An 11,823-nucleotide genomic window follows, 5' to 3' on the forward strand; every position below is an offset into this window, starting at 1 on the left:
GCTTGTCAAGCCATGCTGTGGCGGTGTCCCATATAAAGTAGAGGAAGATGGGCACGGATGTTAGCCCAGGGCCAATCTTCCTCAGCAAAAGAGGAGGATTGGCATTGGATGTTAGCTCAGGGCTAGTCTTCCTCACAAACAAAACAAAACAAAACAAATGAGCTAATTTTTGAAGGTGGAAGTTCATGCCTTACCCATGCAGCCATTACAACACTCAAAAGAATCTTGCTTCCAGTTATATTCCTATTGCTTGCTCAAAAAGCCTTGTCCACATTATCTTTTCAAGTTATGTTGACATGTTCACATTTGTTATGGGCTTTGGAAGGCACTTCAACTGTGCTGCGCTGTATTTCAGAGAAGAGGCTGTGCTAGGCCCTGAGGTCACTGAAAACAGCAAGTGCAAGTGTCTCATGAGGAAATAAAAAGTTGGCATGATTTGAGTGAGAAAGGCTATTATGGCCGCAACACACGGAGGAGGTTGGAGCCAGAGAAGCAGATAGAGGGCAGATTGCGGGATTTATAAGGCCAAGGGAAGGAGTTTTTTTAATCCTAAATCTGATGGGAAATCAATAGCAAATATATTTAGGGCTCTGTTGGCACTGTTCTAATCACTTCGCATACATAAAGTAATTTTATCCTCACAACAACCCAATGAAATCAGTATGATTTTTATACTCATATTATAGATGAGGAAGCAGAGGCTCAGAAAGGTTATGTAATTTACTAAAGGTCACCAGGCTAGTGAGTGGCAGAGCTAGGATTGAAACATTCTGGTTTCAAAGCCTAAGCACTCATCCTCCATAATTTACCACCTCTCTACTGCATCATAGAGTTAACAAGTCATAGGTAATAAGTAGTGGACCAAGAGTGGAATCCAATATTTTGACCCTAAAGTCTGTTCTCAGACACTACATGATACTGGACTGAGGGAGGAGCAGATCTATAGATGGAAATGATGAGCTCCCTTTGAACATGTTAAGGCGTTTATGTCTTGGACTTCTGCAGGTATCTTAAAGAGATACTGTGCTTATAGTGCTACTCTTCCTAAAAACCCCTCTTGGTAGGTATGAAACTGAGGATCAGTTTTGTAGTTTTCCCAGGTGGCATATTCAGATTAGAATCTAGGTCAGGAGTTGACAAACTTTTTCTGTAAAGAGCCAGTTAGTAAATATTTTAGGCATTGGAGACCATAAGGTCTCTGTCACAACCACTCAAGTACTATGGTGCAAAAGCAGCCATCGACAATATGTAAACAAATGAGTGTGGCTGTGTTCTAATGCAACTTTGTATGTGGACACTGAAACTTAAATGATTTTCACATGTTATGAAATGTTGTTATTTTGATTTTTTCCAGCCATTTAAACATATAAAGTAATTCTTAGCTTGTGGACTGTACAAAAACAGGCAGCTGACTGGATGTGGCCAGCAGGTTATGATCTGGGTGGTTGGATTCTAAACCCTGGAGTGTTTTCAGAAAACCACTAATAACCACAGAAATAAAAATTATGAGATTGTTCTAAGGCCTAAATGAAATTATGGCTACAAAGCACTTTGCACCATTTCCAGTACTTAGTAAGCTAGTAACAGTCAACTAGCATCCTTCCTGCTAAGTCTTTTGTCTTTTACATTTGGCATTTAGAATCAAAGATTCAAGAACTGGTTTCAAGTTGCAATGTGATGAGTCTAACAGTAAGTGGCACTCTTACCTCCAGTTTAGGAGCTGCAGCCAGGTGGCAGAGGAGGGGAGTAAGATGGAGAAACTCAGCAGTGCTGCTGATGATACAGAGCTTTTTATTCAAGTGACACTTGTTACCTGTGCCTGTCTGAGGCCTGCAAAATCTTTTCTCATGGAGAGAACAGGGTGTGAATTTTTCAAAATAATCAGTGTTATGTTGTGAATAAGAGTCTTTTGATCAGAGGCTTTCTGCCAAGGCTGCCTGGACAAGACCTGGGGAAGATCTCAGGCATTATTGGTTAATACTGAGTGGATGATGACAGTAAGCTGCTTCTCACATTTGCTTAACACATATGATCAAGTTCTATGAAGCTGCTGCTTCCCTGCCCCCCACTCTAGGTTTGGAGTGATAACTAAATGACAAGCAATAGGATATATTAGAGTATATGAGGAAGACATTTGGTGTAAAACTAATTCAGCCTGAACTTGTTTTTCCAAAATGGCCTGATGTGGCCCTCGAGCATGCACTGTATATCTGCTTTAAGTATTTACTATGTCGCAAAGATAAGAACAATGTCCTTAAAGATAAGGATGTAACTTCCCCCACATCAGCATTTCCTTAAGGATAAGAATCTCTCCGTAAACTAAGGATTGATTGCTGACCTGCTGCTCTCACCTTGTGACTATTCACCTTGAGACCACCAACCTGCTGTGTTAACTAAATTGCTGTGCCAGCAAAGCAGTCTCGTGGCTATTGTAAAAGGGACATACCAATCATATGTGATACATGCTTTTTGACAGTATATAACCACTCTGTACTCCCCACTTCTTTGGAGTGCTCCATTACTTTGTGAAAGGATTCTCCCTGGCTATTTGGTCCTCAAGGTTGGCTATAATAAACTCACCCCAATTTTGATTTATAGATTATTTATGGATTATTTGCATGGACAGGAATATGGGAAGACATTCAAAGGATGGGAGTCAGGTGGGGGAGGGGCCCTGGCCAGGAATGCGTTGTATCAGAACTACAAGGAAAAATGTCTTTTGGGGCTTTATTGATTTTCACATTCATTCATTCATTCAACAAACATGAGTATCTACTATGAATACCATGTAACCGTTAAGAGCCATTAAGAATGAGAATCCTGGGGCCAGTCTGGCGGCATAGGGGTTAAATGCGTGAGCTCCGCTTCCACGGCCTGGGAATCACAGGTTCAGATCCCGGGCGTGCACCGATGCACTGCTTGTCAAGCCAGGCTGTGGCAGCGTCCCATATAAAGTAGAGGACGATGGGCATGGATGTTAGCCCAGGGCCAGTCTTCCTCAGCAAAAAGAAGAGGATTGGCATCGGATGTTAGCTCAGGGCTGATCTTCCTCACAAAAACAAAACAAATAAACAAAAAAAACCAAACTCAGGTTTAGAAGAAAAGAAAGAAAAAGAAAGAAAAAGAGCAAGGCATGGTAGAATTTGGCCTCCATACTTTACTAGCTGTGTAGCCTTAGTTGAAACTCAATTTCCTTAGCTATGGTAATTATAGTACCCAAATCATAGTGTAGGTACCATCTAATGTTGAGAATTAAAGACAAGACCCACTCTAAATTTTTATGAAACTCATTTGTCCCCAAGCAACATATTCTGTTAGGTCTCAGGCTTGCTCAGGCTTGCTAATCATCTGTGCAGAAGCATCTGATCTGGAAGGGCTGACGGGGCGCCTGAGCCTGGGCCTCTGAAACTGCTGCTTACAGGGGAGAGTGATAACGAAGAAAAGGAAGAAGACACAAATAATCAATAGCAGAAATGAAAAAGGGACATTACTATGGATTTTATAGAGAGAAATAATAGGAAAATATTATGGATAAATTTATAACAATAAATTTGAAAATTTATTGAAAAATTTGTCCATTGAAAATGGACAAATTCTTATAAAATTACCAATATTGGTTTAAGACTAGGGAATTGGAATAGCTTTCTAATGATTTTAAAAAAACCCAAAAACAAACCAGTAGTCAAAATCTTCTCACAAAGAAAACTTCAAGTTCAAACAGCTTTGCTGGCAAGTTCTACCAAACATTGCCAGAAAAAAAATTTTTACAGACTCTTTCAGAGAATAGAAAAAGAGGGAACATTTCCCAACTCCTTTTATGAGACTAGCATAAACAAAATATTAACCCATTGAACCTAGTAATACATAAAAATAAAAGGTAATGTTTTATGGCCAATCTGTGTTTATTTTAGGAATGAGAATAGAAAATTAATGTAATCTGTCACAATAATAGGTTAAAGGAGAAAAATCACTTGATCATCTCAACAGATGCACAAAAGACATTTTATAAATTTAGTATCCATTCATGAAAAAGGAAAAGAAAAAACCCTTGAAACACTTAGGGATAGAAGAGAACTTCCTTAATCTAATAAATGGTAGTTCCATAAAACCTACAGCATGTATTATATTTAAGGTGGAAAGCTGAAACCTTTCCTTTAAGAGCTGGAATGAGACAAGGATGGCTGCTATCAAAATCTCTATTAAATATGTACTAGATTTCCTAACCACAATGGTAAAAACAATGTAGGATTGAAAAGGAAGAAAGTAAACTGTCATTATTTGCATAAAATATGATTGTCTACATAGAAAATTCAATATAATCTACAGATAATTTATTAATAAGAGAGTTCACTGGTTGGAGGAAAAAAATCAACATTAAAAAAAAAATTTCATTTCAGAACACCAGCACAGGGCCCGGCCTGGTGGTGCAAGCAGTTAAGTGCACACGCTCCGCTTCAGCGGCCCAGGGTTCACAGGTTCGGATCCTGGGCGCGCACCGACCCACCACTTGTCAAGCCATGCTGTGGCGGTGTCCCATATAAAGTAGAGGAATATGGGCACAGATGTTAGCTCAGGGCCAGTCTTCCTCAGGAAAAAAAAAAAAGAGGATTGGCATCGGATGTTAGCTCAGGGCTGATCTTCCTCACCAAAAAAAATACCAGCACAAACAGAAAGTAAAAATTTAAAAATAAGATACTATGTAAAATAGTGTTGGTAATATGAAGTACCCAGGGAAAAAATCAAGGAATCAGTTGAAGACCTCTATGGAGAAAATTTTAAGATTTTATTCAGAGGCGTTAGAGAAAATCTATGTATAAGGAAACATAAAACATATGTATGGGTTAGAACACTCAGTATTGTAAAGAGGTCAAGTTTATTCCATGTTGATCTGTGGATGCAATGCAAACCAATCAAATTTCCACCAGTTTTTTTTTAATTTATTTTTTATTTGCTAAGATGATTCTAAAATGTATGGGAGGTACAAAGGACCCAGATAGCCAAGATGCCCTTAATAAAAGGACTAAGGGGAGGATTTGCCCTATGTGATATCAACACCTACCATAAAGCTGCAGCAACTAGAACAATGTATTATATTGGCAGAAGGAGAGGCAAATATATCTATATATATTGGTACAGAGTAGAAAGCCAAGAAACAGATCCATGCCCATATTATTTTTGAAATAGACGTGGCATTACAAAGTAGTGGTAAAATGCTGGATTTTTCAATAAATGGGGCTGGGACAAAACATACAAAAATCAGTTCTGGGAGGCTTAAAGTTCTAACAGTGAAAGACAGAACTATAAAGCTAAGGTGGGTGAATATTTTCATAATCTCTAAGTAAGAGAAGAATTCTTAAATAAAGTACACAAGTACTGCCCACAAAAGAAAAGGCTAGTAAATGTTACTACGTTAGAATTAAGAAACTGTGTTCAAGAAAACACACCATAAATGAGTGAAAAGCCACGAAGTGGGAGAAAATATTTACAACAGATGAAACCAGCAGAGGACTAGTATCCAGAGATTATAAATTACTTATATAAATCAATAAGAAAAAATTGAGAAACCCAACAGACGGATGGGCAAAAGACTTGAACAAGCATTTGTTTCCCCACCCCTTCCCAAATCCAAATGGTTCATAAACAAGAAAAGGTGCTTGTTAACCTCGTTAGTAATGAGGGAAATGCAAAGTAAAGCCACGGTGAGGTGCCATCATATCCTTGCCTGTTTGGCAAAAATAAAAAAAATCTGGCAACACTAAGTGTTGATAAGAGAAATTCTTATACACGACTGGTAGATATCTTGGAAAACTGCTAGGCATTATCTAATAATGTTCAAAATGTACAGACGCTCTGACCCAGTAATTCCACTCTCAGAAATATACTCCAAAGAAGCTCCTATATGTGTGCACCGGGATTCATGTACAAGAATGTCCAGGATGGCTTTGTTCATGACAACTGAAACAGAAGATGAAATGTTGACCTCAAATAGAATGAACACATAATTTGAGGCTATCCATTCCCAGGAAAGCTATTCAGTAATAAAAGCAAACAACCTACAGGGATACACAACAGCATGAATGGATCTCACAAATACACTGTTGAGTGAAAGAAACAAAACACAAAAACCTACAGACAATATGATATCATTCATATGATGTTCAAAAACAAGCAAAACTATATATATAATTTTAGGATGCATATATCAGTGGTAAAACTGTAAAAAAGACAAAGAAACAATTATTGCAAAAGTTAGAATAGTGATTACCTGTAGGAGAGGGGGAATGTTGGTGATCAGGAAGGGACACATGGGCTTGGAGTGGGGGTCTGAGGGACTTTAGGAGATTGGCAATGTTTTTTTGTTTTGAGGTCCTGGTTACTTGAGTGTTTGCTTTATAAGTGTTCGTAAACTATGCAATGTTCTGTACATCTGTTCTATTTTCCATTAAACAATAGTTTAACCTTACAGCCATATGGTGATATCATCATATACCCATCATATTGGAAAAAATTAAAAAGTCTGACAGTATCGATATTGACAAAGACATGGAGCATCATAAGACTCCTTCTCACTGCCAGTGAGAATGTAAGCTGGAATAAGCACTTTGGAAAACTGCTCAATATTCTCTTATAAAGTGGATGCCCTTGAGAAGCGAAAAATGAGAATGTGCATCAGGGACAAAGGGGGAGAGTAGTACAATGAAATAAAACAAGAAAGAGACCTCACCGAGATTGATGAGGAGTATGTCCCTGGAACTGAGGAGTATGATTAGCTTCACCATCTGAACATGGAGTAAAAGACAAATAAGCCAGCAAAAAAAAAAAAAAAAGAGGTGCCACCTTGGAGGACACGCTCAGGATGAGGACGACTCACATAGCTCCTCTACGGGCGTGGCCTCTGTAGCGGGTATTGGGGCCTGTATTTTCAAGATGAAACTGCAGATAGGAGTTCCCACAGTGACTCAGCCACAGCTCAACAGAGTTTTCTCAATGGTAGACTCCTTTTCAGTTTCATCATTGGAAGCTTTGCTGAGTTATTAAGGGTAAATTATTTCACACCCCTCCCCATTTCCTCTACTCTGAAGAGGTTTGATTATGTGGGCAGAAGCAGCATTAACTTCCCTTAGAAGTTACTTGCTGCATATATATTGTAATATCTCAAAATGCTGATTTATCCTCGCTGGGCCACTGTTTTCTGTGCTGTGGGGCAAAGAGCACTGGAGAAGGCTCTGAGCTGGCTCTTGCACTGACTTGAGTGTGACCTCAAGCCTAATCTCCCTGGCATTCATCCATAGTTACTAAATATAAAAACTCCCTATAGACATGAGAGCTCCTTATCATCTTCCCAGGGTTGTGAAGAGTATGTCCTTGTAAGTTAAAAAGCACTATATTAGTAAAATGCCATTTTTTGTAAGCAAAAGGACCATACATATTTGGAGGGGCAGGTTTTCTTTCACCATCTCCCTATCCCATCCCTTTCTGGGAGGGGTCTGTAGTGGACATTCACTTTTGCTGCCCAGCATCCATTTCTCCTCCCGAAATGCACTGCATTTTTTCTTTGGGGGAACCAACCTTCTCTTACTTTCAGAACATGATGTTTGGGGATGTGACCCAGGCCTAACCCAATTAGTCCTTTTTGACCCTGTGGACACAGATTGTTCAGAAATGAGTCTATGACCCAACTTGGACCTTTGAAGGAACGTAAATCCCTGGGCCTATTTGGGAGCAGCCAAGAGATGTTCTTGGTATGCAGATATGTGCTCTGCAGATGCAGGAGAGGGACACCGTGTAGAATCTGAGGAAGGAGCCCACACCGGAGAGCCAGAAACTAGGTCCCTGTTCACCTCATTGGGGTCAATGAACCAAGTCTTGCCTGAAGCTGGGCTTTTCAATAGTCAATCAATAAATTCACTTTATAGTTTAAGCTAGTTTGAGTTGGTTTCTGTGATCTGCAGCATAAATAAAGTATAGGGTCTTTGGTGAGAGGAGTATTTGTTGGCATAAGAACACACCAAGATCACGCTACGAGTGGTGGTCAATAGCAAGGGAGAAATTTATTTGTCTTGGAAATGACCCAGAGAGACCTGGAGTTCCCTCTAGGTATGCCCAGCATCCCAGTGGTCTGAAGTTGCTCTCTCAGTGCTGGAACCTGGTGGAGAGGACAAGGTCAAAAGCAACTTGATGCAAATGAGAGCCTTGAGACCACACAAATAAATGTAAAATAAAGTAAAACGACTTCCATCTGAGGTGGAGTCTGCCAACTGATAGGGGATTTAATAGGGAGTGTAAAGAAGTGTTTTATACCTTCTCCTGGATCCTATTGTGTTTACGATATTCACAATTGTCCATGAGTGAGACGTTCTTACAGATGATACACCCACGAGATACTGACATTACACGTTTGTACATATAGAGAAGTATGCAGAAAAATATCTGAAAGGAGACCCATTATGTTGATAGTGGGTATTTCCTGGCACTAGGATTGTGGCCTTTATTATGTGTATTTATTTTTATGCTTATTTTACTTTTCAGAATTTTCCACAGTGAATATGACTTATATAATAAAAAAAAGGTTTTCCGAGTACTCTACAGACACTCAAAGGTACAAGCACTCTTAAAGGGAAGTCACATGGCTAGCTGCAATTGGGAAGTCAGAACATCTAGCTCAAAATTGCTTAACCTCTTATCCTTCATATCCAACCTCAGCGTCTCCGTTTGTAGAATTTTGGGACTAATGATACATGGAAACTAACTGAGATGTTGTGGTTTAAATAAGAGAGCATTTTCAATTCAAATCAAGTACGTATAGGATTCCAGCTTTAGTGGGCATTGTGGTTATCTCCCCAGTATCCATTCCACTGCAGTTCCTCCACTGTGTGGGGTAGATTCTAATTGGACTGAGTTTTTCTGGATGATCCCATCTATATCACCCATGTTTTCCTGTCTCCTGACCTGGGTAAAATTCTCTAACTTCCATTTTACGAATTTTGTCAAGCAGCGCCTTAGTTATCTATTATTAAGTAATTCTAATTACACATAATTCCAATGTTTCCATTTGGTGCTTGGGGGCTATTTAAGGAGTCAGATTTTCTGCCACTTTTACTGCTGACAAAGGGAGAAAACAAAACACTAACAATCTCTACAGTAGTATCATATGCAGTATTTTTATGTGTATCCCTCTGCATAATTATAGCCAACACTTAGCAACTGCCCCTTAAGAAAATTCATGGTACAACTTTCCAAACACAATTTAGAAACTAATTAATTACAATATGAAAGCCTTCTTTACCAAAAACACATTCCAGGCTGCTTTTTAAAAGCAAACTTTCATTGCACGTAATTAAAGAATCAGGGTTGTAAATAGTATTTTGGTGGTGAACATGATGTAATCTATGCAGAAATAGAAGTACAATGATGTACACCTGAAATTTTTACAATGTTATAAACCAATGTTACTGCAATAAACAAAAAATTAAAAAAAAAAAAAAAAAGAATCATAGGCCGCAGTGGGTCTTTTATAATCATCTTTACAAATAAACTGAGACATGAAGTATCCATTTCAAGGGGATGATAACTGTTATTTTTACCAACTGTTTTCATCCAATGGGATCTAAGTAGTCATAATAAAGAATGAGGACATTCTATATGATCTGAAATGGAGAGATCTTCAGAATAGAATGTCAAGTTAAAAAAGAAAGGTACAGGCCAGCCAGATAGCGCAGTGGTTAAGTTTGCGCAATCCGCTTGCATGGCCCGGGGTTTGCAGGTTCGGATCCTGGGCGTGGACCTACACAACACTTATCAAGCCATGCTGTGGCAGATGTCACACGTATAAAGTGGAGGAAGACGGGCACGGATGTTAGCTCAGGACCAATCTTCGTCAGCAAAAAGAGGAGGATTGGCAGTGGATGTTAGTTCAGGGCTAATCTTCCTCACACACACACACAAAAAGGTGCAAGCTGATCCATCTTAGCATCTCTAAATGTGGAGCAACCAGACAGTTGTGATGGAATCTGAAGCACACAGCACCAGCTGGGAAGTATTCTTGCCAAAAAGTCGAACCTGAGTCTAACCAAACCTCTAGAGCTAAGTTTCACTTATAGGAAATGCAAAGAAAAGAGAAATAATTCAAGTGACACCACAAGGAAACAGACACACCCAGAACGTGGAACATTACACAAGACAACTGGTTTGTACAACCAGCCAATGGTAGGGGGAACGGGGGGGGTAGATTGTTCTGGATTAAAAGAGACTCAAACATAACAACACAATGCAGTGTAGGGAACTTGTTTGGGTCTGAATTTAAACAAACCTATTGTAAAAGGACATTTTGGAGATAACCAGGGGAATTTGATTATGGACTGAAGGATTAGGTGCTGCTAAAACATCATTATTAATTTTGTAATGTGTGATAGTTGTATTATGGTTATGTAGCAGAATGTCCATTTTTTTTCTGTTTAAGATATAATGCAAGTTTGTTATAGAGATTTTGAAAATACTGATAAGAAAATAAACATTGGTTGTAATCCTACCACCCAGAGAATTCAGTTATTTTATTTATTCTTCTAGTCTTCTAAAATATATACAATTTTTATTTTAATAAAATAAGATCACACTCTATATACTGTTTGGAGTCTGCCTTTTGATTTTTAAAACCTATCCTGAGCATCCTTCCATGCCTCTAAATATTTTTTGTAACATCATTTTTTTTTATTGAGCTCGTAATAGTTTATAACATTGTGAAATTTCAGTTGTACGTTATTATTTGTCAGTCACCATATATATGTACCCCTTTACCCCTTGTGCCCATCCCCCAACCCCCTTCCCCCTGGTAACCACTAATCTTTTCTTTTGGTCCGTGTTTGTTTATCTTCCACATATGAGTGAAACCCTGTGGTGTTGGTCTTTCTCTTTCTGGCTTATTTCGCTTAACATCATACCCTCAACTTCCATCCATGTTGTTGCAAATGGAATGATTTTGTCTTTTTTTTATGGCTAAATAGTAGAATGTCCATTTTTTAAAAACAAGATGCTTACTAAAGTCTGTAAGGGTGAAATAACACGATGTCTGGGATTTGTTTTAAAATAAAAGTTTGATAATTTTGAATCTGTGTGTTGGGAACTTGTACTATTCTCTCTGCTTTTGTATATGTCAAAAAATTTTTATATAAAATAGTAAATAGAAAATGCAAAGTGCAAAACCTATGTATGATATGATATTTTGTCCACGAAAGGAGGGAATAGGAATATTTATTTTATTTTCCTGTGTTTGCATTGGGAGTATACACGAGAGACTTATGAAAATGGAAACCTAGAGGGTGAGTGGGGAAATGGGTAGATTTGGAGGGGTGGGAACAAGGCTTCTTAATATAAGCTTTTTATATCTCCTTCAGTTTTAGCCATTTGGATGTACTACCTAAACAGTTGTTTTTTTTAATAAACAAAAAATAAAAGTTAAATGAACATGAAAATGTTCAGAAACGGCTCCCTAAACACAGAAAAAAAAAATGGAGTTAGAGTAGCTTTCTCGGTTCCTTCATGTCTAGACTTCAATGAATTAATAAATTGTTCATGTTTTATAAAGCTGGTCCCAGTAGCAATTCTGGAGATGCACAGAAAACAGAGTAATAACAAGAAAAAACAAAACAGAAAATTAAAAAAAAAAACACAAAATCTGATGGCTGAACCTTTTAAGAGTGTTGCTTGGGGTCATGCTGTTAGTAAATATGAGCTCTGACCCCATATTTACTCTACTCCACCTTACACTTGAATATGGGCTTTCGCTGGTTGTTATTAGTTATGTGGGCAGACATATTAAGGGCAAAT

Source organism: Ceratotherium simum, chromosome 4 (genome assembly GCF_057802395.1).
Source record: "Ceratotherium simum simum isolate JZ-2026a chromosome 4, ASM5780239v1, whole genome shotgun sequence".
Lineage (NCBI taxonomy): Eukaryota > Metazoa > Chordata > Mammalia > Perissodactyla > Rhinocerotidae > Ceratotherium > Ceratotherium simum.